The sequence below is a fragment of the Meles meles genome, chromosome 19, assembly GCF_922984935.1.
Source record: "Meles meles chromosome 19, mMelMel3.1 paternal haplotype, whole genome shotgun sequence".
NCBI lineage: Eukaryota > Metazoa > Chordata > Mammalia > Carnivora > Mustelidae > Meles > Meles meles.
In genome coordinates this window covers 55583010-55606255 of record NC_060084.1, presented here as the reverse complement: position 1 = coordinate 55606255, position 23246 = coordinate 55583010, and the positions used below count along the sequence as shown (strand labels likewise).

The 23246-nt window shown below is 43.1% G+C and overlaps 1 pseudogene; it reads left to right on the top strand.

Annotated features, from left to right (window-relative positions):
• The first annotated feature begins 1502 nt into the window (after positions 1 to 1502).
• Positions 1503 to 10757, top strand: LOC123930603 (annotated as a pseudogene).
• The last annotated feature ends 12489 nt before the right edge of the window (positions 10758 to 23246 follow it).

The following is a 23246-nucleotide window of genomic DNA, read 5'->3' as shown; positions in this document are numbered from 1 at the left end:
TTAAGATTTTATTTATTTATTTGACAGAGAGTGATCACAAGTAGACAGAGAGGCAGGCAGAGAGAGAGGGGAAAGCAGGCTCCCTGCTGAGCAGAGAGCCCGATGTGGGACTCGATCCCAGGACCCTGAGCCATAGGCAGCGGCTTAACCCACTGAGCCACCCAGGCGCCCCCTACGGTCATTTATACTGTATCTACTTTCACTTCTTCACCTCTCCTTTTAGTCGGTCTTTTCTCTATTACTCTTAATTTAGCTCAGGGGTTGTCAATGATGTTGATCTCTTCTGACAAACAACTCTTCCTATGGTTGATATATTACTATTTTTTTGGTACTCTGTTTGGTTCGTTACAGTTTTCTGTTTCAGTTTCCATCATTCTGCTAATTTTGCACCCATGTGACCCTTTTCCTGATGATTAGAGATAAAGGAAACTGATTTTTGAGACACCAAATATGTGTGACCATACCACAGAATTATATATAAGGATATATGGTCAGTATGTTGTGTGCCATGAAACATTTCCATGCAGAAATGAAGTCCTGATGAGTCCTTCTCAGCCATCTTTCTGACATTGTCTGATTCACTTGATGCTTCTATATTAGCATTCAAGGGTATATTCTTCTGAATGTAGTAAGTGCAATGATTTTATTTTATTTGATATTTTTCGGCTATATCTTTATCTGACAATCAGAGTTTCCCCCTAAAGTGCAGCATAGAAGGTTCTTTCCAGAACGGATCAATGCACAGATACAGACATAGTGCTGTTGAGATTTTACACTTACACACAGACTGGGACAATGATGGGGACAGCGAAGGGCATCAAAGAAATCCTGGAGGATATACCGAAACCAAGGCAATTGCCCTTAATGAGAATCTCACTGCCCCAAATGGTGAATGATATAAACCACTGTGGAAAACCTCCCTTTTTAAGTCAACTGTTTCTGCAGAGCCATGTGTTTCTGTCAGCACACGCTCCAATCAGTTATTCAAACATAGCTATTTGTGGACAGACCTTTTGGAACATCTGGAAAGTAACCTAGTCCATGCTGAGAATAATGATTTGAGCCATTTGGAAGATAGGATTGGCCTGACCATTCAGCCAGATGTTTCTGATCATCAGAGATTTAGAAATGAAGAACAAAGTACTCAGTGGGATCCATTCGAGAGGGGCTTCACTGAGGAGTCAACCCTCCAGAATGACCAGAGGCTTTTCACTGGAGACAGAACTGCTCAGTGCACTTAATCTGAGAAAACATTGAACCAGGGCTCCAGTGTTCACCGATGTGTCAGGGCTAGGTTTGCAGAGAATCAAAATGAATGTGATAAATATGGGGAAGGCTTTAATCCAAGCTCTGACCTCAGTATACATAATGGTCACCATTTGGGAGACAGTCTTCATAAATATAATGAACGTGGGAGAGTTCGTAACCAGTCCTCCAGTGGTGGTGATCATCAGAGAATTCATGAGGGAAAACACCCATTCAGATGTAATAAACCAGGGACCATGTTTAGTCAGTCATCAAGCCTAAATATCGATAAGATAATCCCTAGATGAAATGATGATTTCAATTAAATGATGATTTAAAAAATGTAGTAAATCTTTGGACTGCCACTCAACATTATCTCAACATCAGCAAATGCATGCTGGAGAAAACAAAGAAATATGAAGAAGGTGGTTAAACCTTTAAGGACTGTTCATCAATAAATGGACATAAGCAAATCTATACTGGAGGGAAACTTTACCCATGTCAAGAATGTGGAAAGGCATTTAACCACAGCTCAAAGCTTATGCAACATTGTAGAATTCATACTGGAGAGAAACCTTACCAATGTGAAGAATGTGGGAAGGCCTTTAAACAGAGCTCAGGGCTGACCCAACATCAGATAATTCACACTGGAGAGAAACCTTACAAATGTCAAGAATGTGGCATTAGCTCAAGGCTTACTCATCATCACAGAATTCATACTGCAGAGAAACCTTACAAATGTGAAGAATGTGGCAAGGCCTTTAGGTGGCCCTCAAACCCTACTCGACATCATATAATTCATCCTGGAGAGAAACCTTACAAATGTCCAGAATGTGGCAAGCCCTTTAACAGGTCTTCAGACCTTACTTGACAACACCAAACTCATAGTGGAGAGAAACCTTACCAATGTCAAGAATGTGGCATGGCCTTTAGCCTGGCTTCAGCCCTTACTCTTCCTCATAGAATTCATAGTGGAAAGAAACCTTACCAATGTCAAGAATGTGGGAAGTCCTTTAAACAGACCTCAGTGCTTACCCAACATCATGTAATTCATACTGGAGAAAAACCTTACAAATGTCGAGAATGTGCGAAGGCCTTTAAGTTGCCCTCAGAGCTTATTAAACATCAAATAATTCATACTGGAGAGAAACCTTACCAATGTAAAGACTGTGGGAAGGCCTTTATATGGCTCTCATCACTTACTAATCATCACCAAATTCACACTGGAGAGAAACCTTACACATGTCAAGAATGTGGCATGGCCTTTGTCCAGCAGGCACACCTTACTAAACATAGAACTCATACTGGAAAGAAAACTGACAAGTGAATTTAATGTGGCAAAGCTTTTAACATGCAAACAACCCTCACTGGACATGAGAGAATTCATACCGGAGAGAAACCTGCAAATGTAATGTATATGAGAAAATGCCCAAGGACTGCTCCTCCCTTACTGCATATCCAATTTTATATAGGAGAGTAACTGTACACAGAGAGAGCATGTGTCTGACCTCTCACAGGAACTCCCAATTTACTTGACTTCCTAGATATGATGTAGGAGCAAAACTGTAAAATGTAAAGAAAATGAACAAAGCTTTTTTGTAATTCAATCCTTACTCAGTCTCACAAAGTGCATATGAGTTTCACACTCATGAAACATCATGTGGGTAGACGTTCATTTTAATATACACTGGATATTATGCACCAGAGAGTGCATTCAGGAAAGTAACTCGAATGGCATAAATATTTAGAAGACTATTTAATTGCTCGTTAAATTCCAATAAATTCCAGTAAAAGGAATACTTTATTCACTCTATTCAGACATTACTCTGTGGGAAAGTAGTGATTATAAGGAAAATTCAAACATTTAGAACGTGTATACGGTATTCTGCTTCTACAGATTTAGTGAATGGACTTTTACATATGTATAAGGGATTTCAATATTTTTATGTTTTACATTGACCCTATGTGACTTTTGTGACTAACAATATTCATGTATTTTACTCTGAAATCTCTCCTGAGAATCCCTTTACTCCTACTGAATATGGAAGAGCATGTGGCTGATTGTTGCTCCATCAAAGATACCAGATGCCATGCTACCTTAAGTGGATGCATGCATGCTTAATTTTCTATGGAAGATGTAGGACCGTATAATATACAACTTTCGAGGAAAATCTCTGTGGAGATGCTTATGGTACAACATTGATATAAGTTACCGTGAAGTAGGTGTTCAGAACACATACTACTCCATGTTTTAAACTAAAGAACTTCCTCAATATTAGAAATACAAGGCTTTATTAATTGTTCCTTAAGAAAAAGGAGGTGGAAGGCAGTATACTACCGAGGCGTCTTTGTAAGAACCATCGATTCGTAGTATGACTTGATGTGGTTAAATGAGGAGTACCTGACAGATGAGAAGCAGGGTAGCTAACCCTTCCCTACAACGCCATACCAACGAACACGCACATTTCTTAGGACTGTACCTCAGTCCTGAAATTTTTGGAAATAGGGACTCCCACATCCTTCTGAGAACATGCGAATGTTTCTGCACATGTGTATTCTGTATTTCGAATGATGACGATAGACTAAATTTGAAATGCATAACTTAGTGCATGTGTGAACCTAATATATTTTCATTAATAAAACCTAGTGTGTTTTAACATATGGATATGGGTGTGTCATGAATGATGTGTTATCCTACCTCCAGTGTTAATCTCTCTCATTGAAGGTTGCAGGTTAATGATGGAATCAATCACCTGTTTGGCACTGGAGTAAAACAATATACCTATAATCCATTTTCCCAGTGGTCTGAAGTTTTTGGAGATATGTGACTGTTTTACCCCTAGTCTATGCTATGATTTTCTCCTCTTGTGAATACGATGATATTACTGTGGGTGTATTACCGAGGTATGTAACATAGAGATATTGTTGGTATTTTAGCTCATGTACTTCATGATGCTGCTACTTGGCATCGATTTTGTGTAGCTAGAAGTTTTGTCAGGGACTTACACTGACAGAAGCCCTTCTCACTAGTGCATTCCCCAGTCAACACGTTGCAGGGTCACAAGTTAGTGGAAGATCTGATAGGACATTTGTACTCTGTCCTTATGAACCCACCATCTCTCCTTTCTCTTAGTACTTTCCCTCCCATGTCCCTCAGAGAACACTCCCCCTCCCCTAGGACTTCCCTAAATCTGTTTTAGTCAGAATGGCATTTTCTGGACTTAGACTTGAGATTCTATAGCTCTGCACCATGGCCCCAAATGAAATCATGTGCCCCATGTTCTGTACTGAGTGTTGTTTTGATGTGTCTATGAAGTACACATGTGCATATGACCATGCTATGTGTGTCATAGATACCCCTTAAGAAAGAGAAATCTATCCTAATAGGAGTGGTGTTGGAGCCCAGGAAGAGGCAGAAAATACCTAAGATGAAGAATTAGCAGTAGAAGAGGAGAAGTGTCCTGAGTTGCCCAAGTGACTCCTTAGATGTAGAAAAATAATTTCTACTTGTTTTAGGTCCTACTTATCTCTAGGTCTCCAATTGTATTCCCCATCATTTTTCTTTCCATCTGCATAGGCACTACAGCCATTCTTTTTGCCTGTGCTACAGAGACAGTGTCCTCAAATAATGCTTCATTGACACTACATAGATGGAAACCAATGGGTATTCAGACATTTAGCATGACGATGTGGGATGAGAATCTCAGTAAAATTTGAGGAAGGCACCACCCTTGTAAAGAATGACAAGACCTATGAATAGGACATGTGAGGAACTCTTTACAGTGTGGGGAGGGAATAGGAGGTGGCACCCTTTAGTCACTGTAAAGGCACAGGCAGCTCTTGCTGGTGTCATCTGATGAATACATGTAATAGGGAAACAAAAGCCATTTTTGCCAAATGGGGGTTTCTCTGGCTAGGGAAGTCCTGTTTTATCTTGATGATTTGATTGGCCTCCTATGTCTTCCTGAGGACTAATGCTGTTGGATGTAAGTGATTACTGTACTTCCCCTGCTAGATCTGTGACAAGGGATGGAGGAGGTGTTGGATGATGCAATCATGTGGGCAGCTTTAAGATGTCATGTGGTTGAATAGATGTTTGAGATGAAGAAGGCTTCTGGGCAGTGGAATAGGCCAGATCAGCAAGGCATGTGCTATGGTTGCTCCCAAGGCCTGTTTCCCAGGTACATAACCCCAGTCAAGGTAATAAGATCCACTGTGGTTGGGTGATCCTTCAGGGAAGCTCCTTCCTACTGTGCGGGACCTTCCTCCCTTTCCTCAGCACCATAATGGGTTCGTTCTAGGGGCAGTTGGGTGGCTCAGTTATTACGTGTCTGCCTTAGGCTCAGGTCATGAGTCCTGCACCGGGCTTCCTGTTCAGAGGGAAGCCTGCTTCTCCTTCTCCTTCTGCTGCTGCTTGTGTTTCCTCTCTCACTGTGTCTGTCTCTGTCAAATAAATAAAATCTTAAAAGAATAATATTTATTGGGGGGTAGAAAAAGAATAAATGAAGTAAGATGGGATCGGGAGGGAGACAAACCATAAGAGACTCTTAATCTCACAAAACAAACTAAGGGTTGCCGGGGGAATGCTGAGAGAGGATGGTGGGGTTATGGACCTTGGGGAAGTTATGTGCTATGAAGTGTGTAAATCTGGTGATTCACAGACCTGTATCTCTGGAGCTATAATACATTGTCTGTTAATAAAAAAATTAAAAATTAGAAAAGAGAGAAAAAAACAATATTTTTAAAATTATAAAGAAACTGGTGGAATCATTTATAATCTGCTTCTGTCTACAAGAGCCTATCCCTTAAGCGCTAAGCATGCAACAACCTCCTTCACACATTAAAAGTATAGCTCTTCAGGGCTCTGGGGGTGAGTCCGTTAAGGGTCTCACTTTGGCTCAGGTCATTATGTGAGATTCCCAGCACATAGCCCTGCAGTGGACTCCCTGCCCAGTGGTAAGTTGGTTTGTCTCTCTTCCTCTGCCCATCACCACCCACCATCAGGAGGGTGACGCTCTCAAAGAAAAAAAAATGTATAGCTCTTTCTGAGCACAAGTCCCACCCACATGCTACTTCAATAAACTTATTAAGTTGACCCATAAAACATCACAGAAGTTCTTCCTGACCACTGCGCTGAAGGATCCAACAATTTTGTTATCCAAAAACCCAAGCTGGCTGTCATTCCATTGAAAAGCCAATGCATAGGGCATGATTTTTGATTGGATTGGAATATCAGCATTATTCAGGAGGTGAGCCACTTGGAAAGAAGAAAGACTTATGACAAAAATCAACTCCAAGGAATTTACCAGGCCTTCAGAGTTTTGAAGAAGCTTGAGGACAGTGAATCAGGAGGAGGGAACAGGACAGTCTGACACAGTTCTTGATGGCCTGTGCACTCACTCTGCCTCCTACGGACATTACAGAGGTGCTCACAGGATGTGTATGTGTCTCCAGGTGTGGTTGTGTCAGAGGGTGGGATTATCAGTCCTTCCTGGAGACAATGTGTGATATATAGATGTACAGGTAAGGGTTTACTGGAATCATTCATGATTCATGGAAAGGTGCACGCAGAAATTTAAAGGCTATTAAGTTGTCCCAAGAGGCCAAGGGAGGGTTTCAATTTAAGTTAGAAACCTGTCTTGGGGCACCTGGGTGGCTCAGTGGGTTAAAGCCACTGCCTTTGGCTCAGGTCATGATCCCAGGGTCCTGGGATCGAGCTCGGCATCAGGCTCTCTGCCCAGCGGGGAGCCTACTTCCCTTCCTATCTCTGCCTACCTCTCTGCCTACTTGTGATCTCTGTCTGTCAAATAAATAAATAAAATTAAAAAAAAAAGTTAGAAAGCTGTCTTCAGGGTTTGTCCTGTGATACAAATGACATTATTGCCTTCTGCTATGATGCTGAGTTATATGTGTGTGTGTGTGTGTGTGTGTGTGTGTGTGTATTTTTTTTTTTTTTCAGGAATCAATTAGATGGAGGGCCTTTATTAGAAAGAGAGCGGATCACAATGTGGGAAACAAAGGCAGAAGAAAACATACTAATATCCTTATACCTACAGGTCACTGACATATCCTTGAAACAGGCAGAGTGACATTCCTTCAAGGACTCAACTGCCATGATGCTAATAGGTTGCTAAAGGGAAAAGACAATCCTGACCTGAACTCCCCAACCCCCAGCAGGATTCTGTAAGTCTACTTTAACATAAAACATTTCCTTTGGAAACTTCCCTTTTCTCTCAAACCCCCTAGCTACCTATTGGTAAACATCCTCCAAGCAGAGGGCCCACGGATAAACATCAGAAGGGTCCCATGACTAAGGATTTTTGGTTGGTAATAAATGACCTTTTCCCAAAACCGATAATCCCCTCAAGGTCCTGGATACCTTGCTTCCAAAATTCCTTAGAAACTTGTGCTATCCCCAACCCCCTCCAACTTGAAAGTATATAATGGGCCACGTGTCATGACAGAGTGCAGTCTTTCTTCCCCTGGGTCCTGTCCCCATGCTTTCATAAAATCACCTTTTGCACCATAGACATCTCAAGAATTCTTTCCTTGCTGTGGGTATCAAACCCTAACGTTCTTTCCTACATGGATACCAGAGATTAACAGCTTATATCACAAACAGTTGCCTACCTATAAGAGACACATGAAAAAATGTTCAACATCATTAGCCATGAAGGAGATTCAAAGCAAAACCACATTGAGATACCGCCTTATACCAGTTAGAATGGCCAAAATTTACAAGACAGCAAAGAAGTGTTGGAGAAGATGTGGAGAAAGGGGGACCCTCTTACACTGTTGGTGGGAATGCAAGTTGGTGCAGCCACGTTGGAAAACAGTGTGGAGATTCCTTTAGAAAATAAAAATAGAGCTACCCTATGACCCTGCAATCGCATTCCTGGGTATTTACCCAAAAGATACAGATGTAGTGAAAAGAAGGGCCATCTGTACCCCAATGTTCATAGCAGTATTGGCCACAATCACCAAAGTGTGCAAAGAGCCAGGATGCCCTTCAACAGATGAATGGATAAAGAAGATATGGTCCATATATACAATGGAATATTATGCCTTCCCCAGAAAGGATGAATACCCAACTTTTGTATCAACATGGATGGGACTAGAGGAGATTATGCTGAGTGAAATAAGTCAAGCAGAGAGAGTCAATTATCATATGGATTCACTTCCTTGTGGAGCATAAGGATTAACACAGAGGACATTAGGAGAAGGAGAGGAGAGTGAGTTGGGGGAAATCAGAGGGGGAGATGAAGCATGAGAGACTGTTGACTTTGAGAAAGAAACTGAGGGTTATGGAGGGGGTGGGGTGGGATGTTGGGTGAGCTTGGTGGTGGGTATTAAGGAGGGCATGTATTGCATGGAGCACTAGGTGTGGTGCATAAACAATGTTGGAACACTGGAAAAAAATAAAATTGCAAAAAAGGAAGAAGAAGAAGAAGAAGAAGAAGAAGAAGAAGAAGAAGAAGAAGGAGGAGGAGAAGAAAAAGACGAGTTGCCCACCTTTAGGACAAACCATTGTTTGATAAATATTTCATCTTTCCTTTCCCCTCTAAATATAATCCACTCTTTGGAAATTCAAAATCCTACCTCTTCCTTCTTCCTTCTTACGCACCATGACACAGAAGCTTCAATCACCTGTCTTTGAGTCATGACTTTCTCATTCCCATAATTAAGAACTTCATTGTTTTCTCTACTGAAAATATCTTACATCATTTTAAGCCTTAGACCAGCCGAAGAATTGAGAACAGTGCAGGAAAAACAAATTGTCCTCTCCTTACATTCATTCTGTTCTGTGAACTGACCTCCACGCTTCACACCAGGAACAGAACGTGCAGACAGAACTGGCGATCAAGGGCAGCTGTAGCTTCATTGCTTTGCCAGCCAGGGAGGCCTCAGCAGGACGGGGCCTTCAAACCTGCAGCCCACCTGGGTCTGTCGGGCTGATTTCCAGAGGAATTGTGTCTGTGCTGCCAGCTCTGTTCCTTATGCTGTCAGGGTGGAACCAGGTACCTGAAACAAAGGGCTGAGAAGTGAAGAGAAGAGGTCTGTGGGGAAGAGAAAGGTTACTTATTTGGAAATGGAGTCCCACTGAAGCGTTAATTGCTTTTTTTTTTTCATTTCCACAACATTATAAAACAATTAAGAGTCCGACTTGTAAATAAAAACACCTGAGTTTTGAGGCCAGGCCTGCCTCCAAGCGGCCGCCCTGCCCCACCTAGATTAATTGCTTTTTTCTTTGTTCAACTTGGTGCCTTCCAAGTGGTTTTCATTTCAGTCACCAAGACAGCTGTTGTAAGAAGACTGCATACTTTACAGTGAGAAACTACTAAGTGTTTTCTGGAATGGCTAAAATAAAGAAAAAAGATAACATCCAATTTTCCTGAGAATGCTGAGAATTAGAATTCTCATATATCCCCGATGGGAGGGTAAAAAGAACATGCAGTGTGGAAAACCGTGTGGCAGGTCCTTATGAACAGAAACACTGAAGGGGAATATTTTGTCACCCTAAGATATGTATCTTTGGCCTGAGCATTATTTTTGGCTGGTTATTTTTAATCAATGCAGATAAAGGAAGAGATCTGAACTCCTGTGTTTACTTTGAAAGAGATATTTGCATTCATAAGGGAGAGTTAGGTCCATCAGGTGTCTCCCTCTGTGTAGCAGAAAGAGGGAGAAGTTGTCAGTCTTCCGAAATGCTGATGGTGGAGAAGGCAGGGCTCGAACTCTCCTACCAGCCCCAGCCTTGGTTCCCCTGCTTGGCCTGGTCACCTCCCCAGTTCCTTCCCAGCAGGTGGTCACCTGTGGAGTTTCAGGAAGGATCTTCTCTGCAGGTCTCCCCTTCAGATTCTGTCAGTTGGTTTGGGTGAAAATAACACTGTTGTGTTAATTAAGGGCTCCAGGAGATTCTCAGGGAGGCCAGGGGGGAGCTGGAGGGCTTTCAGTGGTTTTCTGAGAGTGGATTTGCAGATATGTGGCTTTGGTCCTGGAGACATGACAGGGTCTCTGCTCTGGGAGTCTGGGAGAGTCGTGTCCCTGCACCCCCCGGTTCCGATGCCTACGCTGAAGTTGTGAGTGGCGGTGGCAGGTGACCCCTCCCTCCCCACAAAGCAGGTAAGGAAAATGCAGGGATTGGTGTCCTCATGGGAGCTCACAGTTTTTGAGCTGCTTCAGACACAAAGGACTCAGAAGTTGGGCCTTTTCTGCATCTCCCAGTCCTGCCTGCAGGTGAGCTGTGTGAGGAGAAGGAGCTCAGTTGCTGGATTTAAGGGCATTTTCTTCTGATGCAGCTGTGATTTCCCCACAGATCCCTCATGAGGACGAATCTAGAGGTGGAGGCGAAGGCAGAAATGGCCGGTTCTCAGTTGAGTCTGGTGTCCCCACGGAGCCGTGTCCTGTTTCTCCGCAGACCCTGGCGTTTAGAAGCTGCAGATGCCGATGCCTCAAGTGCGGGTGCTTCTCGCTTCCACGTTCACCTGTTTTTAAGATCTGGTCAGAAGTGATACTCATGATTAGGTCTTTAGAGTGCTTCTCTATGTCTCAGAGCCTTCTGTCCTGTCCCCAACCTGCATCGAGAGGGCATCAGCCATTGTCACTTTGAATTAAAGTCCTGCGAGGAGTGACAATATTCCGTTGGTGGCAGATCCGGAGGGGAAGATGCCAAGTCTGAGATTCCTGTGGCTGCTGAGGTTTGGTCTTGGGATATCAGGGAGGGAAATCGTTTCTCGTTCGGGCTCGTCTAGATTCTGGATCAGCTGTGTGACATTTTTGTGATAGTCTGGGATGTACACGCAACATTCTGCTTTGATAATTGGGCATGTGCCACCCTGTGCTGCTGTCAGGACATCAAAGGCCATTCTATTTTGTAGGACTGCCTTGCATATCTGTGAGACTCCGGTAAGTAGGGAGATGCTGTTTAGTGAATCACTGAATGCCTTTGTTGTATATTTATTAAGGGCTTCTACATGCCACATGACATCCTCTAGTCCCACAGATGGAACAAAAATGAATGTTAAGTGATCGTACCATTTAAAAACAGATCATGTCCATATTTGCTTTATATTGAGGAGATTTGCAGGAGTGGTGCTGGTGTTAGTAATGCGCCCATGAATCCAGGCAAATCCTAAAGTACAGTGACCTATCCACCCTGGAGGAAGGCAGGGCCACAGGTTAGTTCCACAGATTCAATGGCTTCTGTTTGGAGCTGACCATCTAATGCCAGGTCGCCTTATGTAATCAGTAGCAAGCCAGTCAGTAGCCTGGAGTACTATTATTTGGGAACACATTTCTAGTGATAGTCATCCTAGATGTCATGTGTTATTTGCCCAAGTATCATACATATGATTTCTTTGTTCCCAGCATAAAACTGCCTTTTAACTGAGCTGTCCAGTAGTGGGTGTGAGCCACAAATATGCATCCCAGATTTGATATATGCCATCCTCAGTATAGCAATAAGGAGGGTTTTGTAACTTAGGCCCTAGTTGGTGGGTATTAATTTGTGGGCTTGTAAGGTCAATTAGGATTTTAATAGTTTGAGAATATGACAAAGTTTGGTTATGTCCTGGTGAATTCCATGTTTTACTGATCATGGGAAGGAAGAAAAATCTTTTTTTAAAATTTTGTTTATTTGACAGAGAGTAATCACAACTAGGCAGAGAGGCAGGCAGAGAGAGAGGAGGAAGCAGGCTCCCCGCGGAGCAGAGAGCCCAATGTGGAGCTCGATCCCAGGACCCTGGGATCATGACCTGAGCCAAAGGCAGAGGCTTTAACCCACTGAGCCACCCAGGCGCCCCAGGTAGATACATCCTGATTAGTGATAGATTTATCCCGGTGTGTACTGTCTCCATCTATTGTATCTGAAATATAATTTTGCAGGAATGCCAATCAGTGCCCTGTAAAGGGGAAACCCACCAGGGTAACCCAGACGTACTTGAAATAGGCAAAATCCCACATATCCAACAGTCTGTTTGATTTTGTAGTTCAGCATCATGCTGTGCCCACTGTAGAAAGGAATTGTCAGCTAAGATAGGTGAAAGGAAGATAAAGAGAATATATACAACCTTCATTTTTGTTTGAAGAAAAGTTTGAGGTCTTCTATGGGCTCACAGGAGTAAGAAGTCACATTAGTTTGTTCACCGGGTTCCTGTGAAGGAGGTACAAGTTTTATTCTAGATATATGGACCCATGAAGAGTGTCCTTCTAGCTTTACCGCAATGGGGGAGTACATGGTATGACCCGATATGGACCTTTCCATTTTGGATGTAGGTTTTCTGTTGTATCTGACTTCCAATTTTTTAAATAAACCATGTCTCCGAGATTTACATGGGGTGGGTTTTCAGTTATAGTTAAATCAGGTTTGGGGAGTATACGATTAGTATACTCATTGAGTAACTTATGAATTATACCAACTTCCAGTGAATAATTTAGTAAGGCATTATAATCTTTATCTAATAACAGATCTACAGAAAGAAATGGTTTCCCATATAATAACTCAAAAGGCTGAGTCCTAGAGGTTTGTTCTGGTGCAGTTCTCATCCTGAGAAGTCCTATTGGTAGGAGAGTAACCCAATTTTCCTGGGTTTCTAGACTAAGTTTAGTAAAATGACATTTTAAAGTATGATTAGTTTTTTCTACTTTTCTAGAGGCTTGTGGATGTCAGGCTGAATGTAAGAAATATTTAAATTTAAGGCTTGGGCTCTTTGTTGAGTTATTTGAGCAGTGAAAGAAGGACCATTGTCACTTTGAAGAGATCAAGGAAGGCCAAATCTAGGGATAATTTCTTGCCACAAAATCTTAGTTACTTCTATGGCTCTTTCAGTTTGACATGGAAAGACCTCGACCCATCCGGTGAAAGTATCAACAAATACTAATAGATACTTACAGGCTTTGCAAGGTGGCATTTGTGTGAAATCAAGTTGCCAGCTCTCTCCTGGATAGGATCCACACCTTTGGACTGGTTTTAAGAGAGGGGGAGGGAGAGTGCACCTTCCGGATTTACTTGGGCACAGATAATACAGGATTTGCAAACCCGTTTTATTGTGGCTGTCAAATTTTCTCCATCAAATATATTTTTAATTAAATGTTTTAAAGCATCTTAACCCAAGTGAGTAGCCTGGTGCAAGCCCTGTATTATTTTCCATTGACTGTTTTTAGGCATAAAAAATTTCCCCTCATTGTTAACAGGCCAGTCTTGTGTATTTTTAGGATATCCTCACTCTTGAGCAATATGAGTGTCTTGGTCTTAATAGACTGGAGATATGGACTCTATAGGAGTTAAGACTGGTAAAAGGCTTAATATCTGTTTACCTTTTGCTGCAACTTTAGTTGTATGGTCTGCTCAATTGTATCCTTTAGTTTCTAAGTTCATATCCTTTTGAGGTCCTTTGATGTGAATCACTGCCACCTCCTTGGGCAGGTGTACAGCCTCAAGAAGGGTTATGATCTCGGGCCCATATTTGATGGGGGAGTTATGGCTTGATAGCAATCCCCTTTCCTTCCAAATAGCTCCATGGGCACGTAGTACCAGGAAGGCATATTTGGAGTCAGTATAGATGTTAATTCTTAGGGCTTTTGCCAGTTGAAGAGCACGAGGAAGTGCTATTATTTCAGCTTTTTGGGCAGAAGTATTTCTTGGAAGGGGTTTTGCCTCAATTGTTTTAATCAAACTAACTATAGCATATCCAGCCCTTTTTTCTCCCTTATCCATGAAGCTGCTGCCATCAGTAAACCAGTTATCATCTGCATTTTCAATAAGGGAGTCCTTTAAATATGGCCTGCTAGAATAGACAAGATCAATGATCTCTGAGCAGTTATGTTCTAAGGAGGTAGGATGGTCAGGTGCAGGCATCCGAGATGCTGGGTTTAAATTTTGACAGGTTTTAAGTATTATGTCAGGTGTATCTAAAAGCATAGCCTAGTATTTAGTAAGGCGGCCTCCCATCATCCATTGGTGGCCCTTGGTTTCTAAGACACTCTGGACCTGATGCGGAGTCATCACTGTCAGGGACTGTCCCATTGTGAGTTTTGAGGCTTCTTTTACTAGGAGGGCTGTGGTAGAAATGGCTCGAAGACAAGCTGGCCACCCTTGGGCTACGTTGTCAAGTGACTTTGAAAAATAGCCCACTGGTCTTGTTTCATTCCCTAATTTTTGGGTGAGAGCTCCCAAGGCTTGGCTTTGCTTTTCTGCCACATATAGAGTAAAAGGTTTTCCAAATTTGGTAATGCCAAAGCTGGAGCTGACAGAAGTTTAGTTTTTAATGTTTGAAAGGCTGTCTGCTGAACTTTAGTCCAGAACAAAGGTTCCTCACTGGGGCCTTTAATTGAGTCATATAATGGTTTGGCCAAGAGTCAAAACCCAGGAATCCACAGGTGGCAAAAACCTGCCATATCTAGAAAAGTGCAAAGTTGTTTTTTTTGTAGTTGGAGGCTCGAGAGCTAGTATGGCCCTTTTTCTATCAGTAGATAGGATACGGTGACCAGGTGTTAGTTTGTATCCTAAATAGTGTACCTTTTGTTGAGATATCAAAATCCCAGACCTGTGGGTTTACTTCCTTCCAGACATTGGAAGGGATAGTAAGGTATTGATCAAGCTCTCCAATCATTAAAGAGAACAAGCCATCTGTCTCTACAGTAAGAGCAGATCGGCTACCCAGTGTATTAAGTCTCATCCGTGTAATGGGGTGGGACAAGACGGAAGGACTAGAAAAACGGTAGTTACCAACTCACTCTTATATTTACAGGTTAAAGGCATTGTCTGATGGCATGTTTGTTTCCCCTTCTATGCCGACAATTTTAAGGTTAGAAATACAAACAGGGCTGGAGTACTGATTAAGGACAGAGTAAGTGGCTCCAGTATCAACAAGAAAATTGATAAACTTACCTCCCACATCCAGGGTAACCCAAACAAAGGGAGCTGGACCAGCCTCAGGGCCCTGTCATGCCAGTTCTTCCAGCGTTGACTCTCGGGCGGACAAGTGAGTTCCTGTCTCCCTCTCCTTCTGGAGATGAGGACAGTCTCTCTTCCAATGTCCCATTTCTTAACAGACAGGACATGGCCCTGGTGGAGAGTGCTTGTTCGGACATTTTTTGCTCTAGTGTCCGATCTGGCCACACGTATAGTATGGGGACTTACCTAATTCTTTTCCTGCTGCCGGCCCCTTCTATTGTCCCTGGTTGGTCTGGTTCTGTGGGGAATCTGCAATAGTGGCAGCCATTACTTGAGCCTGTATCTTATCCTGCAATGTAGTCCTCTGGTCCTTTTCTTGCCTTAAGGCCATATCTCTATTTTTAAAGACCTCAGTTGCTACCTCTAATAGGCGCTGGATGGGAGTTTGAGGACCTAAAGCCATCTTAGTTAATTTCCAGTGGATGTCAGGTGCTGATTGGCTTATAAAATACATATTCAGTATGGTTACTCCCTCAGGTGAGGCTGGGTCCAGATTCGTGTATTTACGGATGGCCTCTACCAATCACCCCTGAAACAGGGCTGGATTTTCGTCAGTTCCTTGTGTAGCTTCCTGAAGTTTGTCAATGTTTACAGGTTTAGAAAATCCTTTTTTCATTCCTTCTGTCAAACAAGTGATCATATGGTCCCGTTTTTCTCTCCCTGAACTATCCTCCTGATAGTTCCAGTGTGGCTCAGTGTTAGGGACAGCAGTACTCCCAACTGGGTAATGATCTCTCATCGCCAGCTCATCAGCAAACTGCTATGCTCCCTCCCGGATTCATCTCTTTTCCTCAGGGGTGCAACAAGAGTTAAAATGATATATGTATCCTTCTAGGTCAAATCAAACATAATCGATACTTCTTGAAAACCATCAATAAATTGAGAGGGATTTTCAGAATATCATTCTAATCATTTTATATGAGCCAGGCCTGCCATGGAGAATGGGACATGGACCTTAATTGTGCCTGTTTCTCCATTAGCAACTTCCCTAAGAGGATGCATCCCATACATAGATGGAGCTTCTGGTAAATAGGGAGTCCTGCTCCTGGTATGTCCCACGGGGCTGCAGGCAGAGGGTTCTCGGGGTTTATCAGGAGGAGGGATAGCATCAGAGCCAGTATCCTCTTTTTTGGGACTGTCTGGCAGTTCCTTCAACATGCCGGGTTTGTTGAGAGGAGCCGGCCTGTTTAGACAGTCATCATCCAATATATCCTGAGGGAGGAGGGTCCTGTTAACCTGGCTGAGGGTTAGACAGACTCTACAAGAGGCCCACAGGTTCAGATCCTGATTTAGGGCCATAAAGGCTTGGACATATGGAACTTCAGTCCATTTGCCCTTTTCCCTGCAGAAGAGGTCTGACTGATAGATTGACCTGAAATTTAGAGTCCCATTTATGGGCCACTTTTCTCTGTCTCCCAAGGAGTACTTGAGGGCACTCAGTATTACAGAAGAAGATCATCTTTTTCTTTCTTAAAACTTGCAGTTTGAATTGATTCCAGTGGGTTAAGAGGCATCCCAATGGAGAGTCCTTGGGCCCAGAAGAGGAGGATCCATGTTCCTAAAAAGTAAAGAAGGTCCATTACCAAAACTCCCCCCAACTCCTGGGTGGCATCCCATGCAGGGTATGTCAGAGGTTCCAGGTGTCAAAGCGACCAAAGTGTCCCTCAACAAAAATCGCTATTGATCACCATTCTACCTTCCTGTGAAGGTGTTCCTGCCATTAAAGGCCCTGGAGGGGTGCTGGCGTCCCTCCTCTTCCCCATAGCATCCTAGGCTACAGACGGGTGCCTGGTGAATGGACTAGGATACTGCGCTGTCCTACACTATGAAGGTTGTGTTACTGCCCTGCCATTTTTAACCCATGGGAATACTAGAATAGTTTGGCTAAGGGAAATTACCCAATTTTGTAGCTTTAAGTAGTTTGTAGAAGACATCGACAAGAAACAGTAAAGACTGAAATCCATCATGGTCTATGCGACATTCTAGCACATGTGGTTCTTGCAGCCAAATTCCCCAGGAAAAGGTCCCTGGTTGCGTTTTAATTCAATCCGGTCCTGGCTTCAGCCGTCTCCCAGTGGAGGTACCGTGGCCAGAAGTGGCTAGACCAGGCATGTGGAGGGGATGACATTAGATCAATCAGTAGGAAACCTCACATGGGAGTCTTAAGATTGGCAACCGTCCTGGTGACTTAGGTGGCTGTCCTTTGCCCAAGAGAGACAACTTTATGTAAGAACAGGGATAAAGAGAAGGCATCAAGTTTCTGGGTCTTATTACCATTCTGGCCAGGGTACTAACTTACAGCCAAAAGGCAGATGCTCTCCTCCCCATAGAGTAGCCATGGGCTAGAGGATTACAGCCTGAGCAATTGACATGTTAGTGTTCCAATAATAAGTGTTGCACTCCTTGAAAAGCCCCCGAAATGAGACTCAAGGAAGAATAGAGAAATTACTCACCAATTTTGCTCCGAAGTTCAGAGTCCAAATGTAAAGACTCACAGTCCCTTTGTGGTCACCAAATGATGAAGTTCTAGGACCTAGAGGTGAGGTTCAGTGGGGTGAGGTCCAGAACCGATGGCTAAGAAAGAATTCTTAAGATTTCTCTGGTGCAAAAAGGTGGTTTATTAAAGCACGGGGACAGGACCCATGGGCACACAGAGCTGCTGCCCTGCTATCCTGAGTGGCTGATTATATACACAGGAGTTGGGTAGGTGAGGACAAAGGGGATAATGTTAATCTCTAAGGAATTTTGGAAGCAAGGTCTCCAGGACATTGGGGGGCTGGCTATTGTTGGGAGAAAGTTTATTTATTACTAGTGAAAAATCTTCTCGTGAGACCCTTTAGAAGTATATCCGTGGGTCATATGCTTGGGAATGATTGCTTACACTATCTTGGAGATTTAGAGATAAAATTTCACATTTCTCCTATCAAATGTCCTTGTTAGTGAGATTCAGGTTTAGAAGAAATTTAACTTTCTTTACATTTCCTTCTACCTCAGCCTCCTTCAGATTTTATGGAGGGGAGGGCGACATTAGGGTTGGAGGAACTGAGTTACCTGTCTCTGGAAATTGGGCTATTGATAAGATAGCTTCTTTGTTGTAAATCTCTAGGACATTTGTAGACAGAGGGAGACTCCTATCTTGCAGGATTGTGATCTCTGCAAGTTAACTATTTGTTTTTCTTTTAGGGCAGCCAGGGGTGCCTGATGGATGTTACACACACTACCGAGGGGAGCGGGTGGAGAGGGGGTGCAAGGTGTCAGCTTTTGCTTTGTCCTCAGCCAGCCTCCTGTTCCCTCATCACTGCCACACAGTTTTCCACACTGCATGTTCTTTTTACCCTCCCATCAGCAATGTAGGAGAATTCTAATTCTCAGTATTCTTAGGAAAATTGGATGTTATCTTTTTCCTTATTTTAGCCATTCCAGAAAACATGGAGTGCTTTCTCAGTGTAAAGTATGTAGTGTTCTTACAGCGGTTGTCTTGGTGACTGAGATGAAAACCACTTGGAAAGCCTTAGGTTGAACAAAGAAAAAAGTGTCCTGGGATCGAGCCCCGCATCGGGCTCTCTGCTCGCAGGGAGCCTGCTTCCTTCTCTCTCTGCCTGCCTCTGCCTACTTGTGATCTCTGTCTGTCAAATAAATAAATAAAATCTTTAAAAAAAAAAAAAAGAAAAAAGTAATTAATGCTTCAATGAGACTCCCATTTCCAATAAGTAACCTTTCTCTTCTCCACAGACCTCTTCAACTCACTTCTCAGCCCTTTGTTTCAGGAACCTGGATCCACCCTGACAGCATGATGAACACAGACAATTCCTCTGGAAATCGGCCATTATCCAGTATCTCCCCACAAACCCGTGGCCCCTTCCTCTGGGTGGACTGCAGGTTTGAAGGCCCTGGCCTGCTGAGGCCTCCTTGGCTGGCAAAGCAATGAAGCTCCAGCTGCCCTTGATCCCCAGCTCTTTCTGCAATTCTGTTCTGGGGCTGAAGCGTGGAGGTCAGTTCACAGAACAGAATGAATATGAGGAGAGGAAAATTTGTTTTTCCTGCGCTGTTCTCAATGTCGTCACAGTTTCACAAGAGAAAACAATGAAGTTCTTAAGTATGGGGATAAGAAAGACATGAGGCTCAAAGAGGTGAGGCTTCTGTGTCTCAGTACTTAAGGAGGAGGAGGTAGGATTTAGAATTTCCAAGAAGGAATTATATTCAGAGGAAAGACTAATTATTTATCAAAGAATGGTTTGTCCCTCCAGGTAATCAACTCTTTTTTTTTTTTTCTTTTCGAAATTTATTTTATTTTTTCAGTGTTCCAAGATTCATTGTTTATGCACCACACCCTGTGCTCCATGCAATCCGTGCACTCCGTAATACCCATCACCACGCTCACTCAACCCCCCACCTCCCTCCCCTCCATAACGCTCAGTTTGTTTCTTGGAGTCCACAGTCTCTCATGCTTCATCTCCCCTTCCGATTTCCCCCAACTCACTTCTTCTCTACATCACCCAATGGCCTCGGTGTTATTCGTTATGCTCCACAAATAAGTGAAAACGTATGATCATTGACTCTCTCTACTTGACTTTGTTCACTCAGCATAATCTCCTCCAGTCCTGACCATGTTGATACAAAAGTTGGGTATTCATCCTTTCTGAAGGAGGCATAATATCCATTGTATATATGGACCACATCCTTTTTATCCATTCATGTGTTGAAGGGCATCTTGGCTCTTTGCGCACATTGGTGACTGTGGCCATGGCTGCTATGAACATTGGGGTAGAGATGGCCCTTCTTTTCACTACATCTGTATCTTTGGGGTAAATACCCAAGAGTGCAATTGCAGGCAGGGTCATAGGGAAGCTCTATTTTTAATTTCTTAAGGAATCTCCACACTGTTTTCCAACGTGGCTGCACAAACATGCATTCCCACCAACAGGGTAAGAGGATTCCCCATTCTCCACATCCTCTCCAACACTTGGTGTTTCTTGTCATGTTAATTTTGGCCATTCTAACTGGTGTAAGGTGGTATCCCAATGTGGTTTTGATTTGAATCTCCCAGATGGTTAATGATGATGAACATTTTTTCATGTGTCTATTCTAGGTAGGCAAGTCTTTTTGTCTTTTTGTTTATTTTTAAGATTTTGTTTATTTATTTGACAGAGAGAGAGATCACAAATATGCAGAGCAGTACGCACAACAGGCAGAGAGAGATGGGGAAGTGGCTCCCTGCTGAATAGAAAGTCCCATGCTGGGCTTGATCTCAGGACCCTGTGATCATGACCTGAGCCAAAGGCAGAGACTTTAACCCACTGAGACACCCTGTTATCAACTGCTGAGGTGCTTGGGAGGCTCAGAGGGTTGGGCTTCTGCCTTTGGCTCATGATCTCAGGGTCCTGGGATCGAATCCCGTGTCAAGCTCTCTGCTCAACAGGGAGCCTCCTTTCCCTTCTCACTCTGCCTACTAGTGATCTCTCTCTCTCTCTGTCAAATATGTAAATAAAATCTCTAAGAAATGTATTTTATTTGAGAAAACAAGAGGGGCACTTGTGGTGCTGGGTGTTGATGGGCAGAGAAGAGAGAGAAATCAACTCACCATTGAGCAGGGAGCCCGATGTAGGGCTCATGACCTGAGCCTAAGGCAGACACAATAACTGAGCTACCCAGACACACCTACTACTACACTCATGATGACACTGAAGAAAGGGAGGAAGGTCCAGCACAGCACTGAAGCAGCTTCTCCAAAGGATCTCCCAACTACACTGGATCTGACCTTGACTGCAGTTATCTATGTGGGAAATGAGGGAGCAATCACAGCACATGCCCAGCTGATCGGGCCTATTCCACTGCCCAGAAGCCTTCTTCATCTCAAATAGCTATTCTACCATGTGACATCTTAAAGCTGCCAAATGATTGCATCATCCAACACCCTCGTTCATCCCTTGTCATGAATCTAGGCAGGGATAGTACAGTAATCACTGACATCCAACAGCATTAGTCCTCAGGAAGACACAGGAGGTCGATCAAATCACCAGGATAAAGCAGGACCTCCCCACTCCTGAGATACCCTCATTAGCCATCTCTTCTCCCCATGACATGTATTCATCACATGACACCAGCAAGAGCTACCTGTGCCTTTGCAGTGACTAAAGGGAGCCACCTACAGGTCCCTTCCCACACTAGAAAGAGTTCCTCACATTTCCTTTTAATAGGTCTTGTCTTTCTTTCAAAGGATGGTGCCTTCCCCAAATTTTACTTAGATTCACATTCCACAACCCCGTGCTCAATGTCTTAATACCCACAGGCTTTCCATCAGTCTATTCTCAATTAAGCATCTTCGGAAGACACTCTCTCCACAACACAGGCAAAAGAGAACGGTTGTGGTTCCTACATAGCGAGGAAGAAAAATGAGGGCGAATACAACTGGAGATCTGGAGATAAGAAGGTCATAAAACAAGTAGAAGCTATTTTTCTACATCTAGGGAGTCACTTGGGAAACTCAGCACAGTTGTCCTCCTCTACATGCTAATTCCTCATCTTAAATATTTTTTGTCTCTTCCCTGGGCTACCACATCACTCCAATTGGGATAGATTTCTCTCTCTTTGGGGTATCTATGACACACATAGGATGGTCATATGTGCATGTGTACCTCACAGTCACATGAAAACAACCATCTATGCAGAATTTGGAACATATACTTTCATTTGGGGCCATGGTACAGTGCTATAGCGTCCCAAGTCTATGTCCAAAATATGCCATTCTGACTAAAACAGATTTAGGGAAGCTCTGGGGGAGCGGGAGTCTTCTCTATAGGACAAAAGAAGGAAGACATTGGAAGAAAGGAGTGATGGTGGCTCACTAGGATAGAGTACAGATGTCATATGAGATGTTACACTAATGTGTCACCCTACAGCGTGCTGACTGGGGAATGCACTAGTGAGAAGGGCTCCTGTCAGTACAAGGCCCCGACAACACTACTGGCTACACAAAATCAGTGCCAAGTAGCAGTATCATGGAGTACGTGAGCTAAAACACCAACAATCCTCTGTGTCACAATGCTTGGTAATACACATACAGTAATATCATCCTATTCACAAAGAGGAGAAAATCATAGCATAGACTGGGGGAAAATAATCACATATCCCTTAAACCTTCAGAGGACGGAGAAAATGGTGTCCTAGGTATATTGTTTTAGTCCAGTACAAAACAGGTGATGGAACAGCTCTGTACAACCCGCAATGAAATAGATGAACACTAGATGTAGAATAGCACATCATTCATGACATACCCATATCTGTATGTTAAAAAAGTGTTTTATTGGGGCACTGGGGTGGCTTAGTGGGTTAAAGCCTCTGCCTTCAGCTCTGGTCATGATCCCACGGTCTTGGCATCCAGCCCCATACTGAGCTCTCTGCTCTACCGGGAGACTGCTTCCTGTTCTCTCTCTCTGCCTGCCTCTCTGCCTACTTGTGATCTCTTTCTGTCAACAAAATAAATAAAATCCTTTAAAGAAAAAACACCACTGTTTTATTAATGAAAATATATTAAGTTCACACATACACTGAGTAATGCATATCAAATCCACTCTATTGTCTCCATTCAAAATACAGAACACACATGTGCAAACGCATTCAAGTGTTGTCAGAAGGACGTGGGAGTACCTATTTCCAAAAATTTCAGGACTGAGGTACATTCCACAGAAATGTGTATGTTCAATGGTATGGCATTGTAGGGAAGAGTTAGCTACCCTCCTGCAGTCATTCGTCAGGATCTCCTCATTTAACCACATCAAGTCATACTCTCTAACGATTGCACTTAGGAAGATACATTCGTAGTTCACATGACTACCTCTTTTCCTTAAAGAACATTTAGGAAAACCTCCTATTTCTAATATTCAGGAAGTTCTTTAGTTTAATACATCCAGAAGTGTGTTCCCTGAACACCTATCTCATGGAATCTTACATTAGGGTCATAACTGTAAGCACCATCTCCACTGAGATGTACTTCATATGTTGTATATCGTACAGTCCATACAGGATAATTAGGTACGTATGGTCCCAC